Below are 1,467 nucleotides of genomic sequence, written 5' to 3'. Positions count from 1 at the left end.
CCTCTAGTAATGATTAGTATTTTTCAGTTTGTGCATTATGTAGGGGTTAAAGTAAACCAATTTGTTCATTATTTTTGTGGTGCATCATAGTTTCTGTCAAACGAGTTCTTCTCATAATGACTAAAGATTGGTCATTTCTAATATAGTTTCTGTCAAAAGAGTTCTTCTCATCATGACTAAAGGTTGGTCATTTCTATGGTGCAGATTATGGTGCAGATTGCGGTGCGAGGAAAGGATGATGGTGTTTTGCATCTTCATCTGGCAGTCATACAACCTCTATTGTAGCTGGAAAAAGTGGAATTCCAATGATGTACAAACATGAATTCAGGAAAGTAAGTTGAATGGCTCCCTGTTCTAGGTGAGGAATGACGTCTCCCCAATTGATTACTTTTTGATTAAAATCGGGAACTAACTTGATGATTTAATTCTCTTGCCTTATACCTTTTCACCCTTTTATGTGTTTAAGTTACTACTGTTCTATTTTGTAATTCTTGCTTCACAGAAGCAATGTAAACTCTAAATTATAGAGTACTCAAATTTTAGCTTATGTTTTTTGGTGCAAGAAATATTGGAAGGGGTAGTTGATATTGACTTGACAATCAATCTGAAGCTCTAAGAAGAGGTTCAACATGATAAATGCCTTGATAGGAGAATTTGGAATCAGTGTGGGGGATAATTGAATGAAGTCAATTAAGGTATGTCTCTCAGACAACCTCTGCAGGGTCTATTGTTATTGAATGGCAGGACTTTTGTCACCTTTTCTTTAATGTATTTTGGTTGGTGTACTTTCAAATGACATGGATTAAAATTGGTTAATTATGTTTAAGAATAAAGACACAAGCTACCTTATGTTTGAAATTATATATTAGTCAGAAGTACTTATCAAATTTGTTTATGGTCAATGAAAACCCTGATCTAAAGCACATTTAACAATGTTAGTCATTCTCACATCTCATGATGCATTTGAGAGAACCTTTGTTTATTAATGGCATTCTTTTTAAATGCTAGCTGAGATACACTGAAGTAGTTATTGAAAGCTTTTCTCTGCATTTTTTTTTCAGATTTCCTTCCATTGTGTCAGTAGGTGTCAATTGCACTCAAGGATGAAGTTGTGCTTGTATATGTGTTCCTCTTGGAACTTATATAAATAAAGATAAGTGTGTCAAATGATACATGGATAGTTGACTCATGGCATCAAATATAAATGTCCATAGAACCCTCTACCTATTTAGTAGCACTTAAGTTTTTCTTTTTCTTTCAAGTTATCAATTTGAATGAATGAGTATGTGGTTTGATCAAGTTGTTGGTGAACTTAATAATCAAGTGATGATTAATAATACTAGCAATCATGTTTATCATTCCTTTATATGTGTGTGTTTTATGTGTTTGTTTAATTAGATGATAAATAATTATTTAATGTGTGTTTTACCATTTGAATTCTGGAATAATTAAAAAATATGTGAATGA

This window comes from Vigna unguiculata, unplaced genomic scaffold, assembly GCF_004118075.2.
Source record: "Vigna unguiculata cultivar IT97K-499-35 unplaced genomic scaffold, ASM411807v1 contig_20, whole genome shotgun sequence".
In the NCBI taxonomy this organism is placed as follows: Eukaryota; Viridiplantae; Streptophyta; class Magnoliopsida; order Fabales; family Fabaceae; genus Vigna; species Vigna unguiculata.
The sequence above is the reverse complement of the archived record's forward strand: the minus strand, read 5'-3'. Positions refer to the sequence as shown.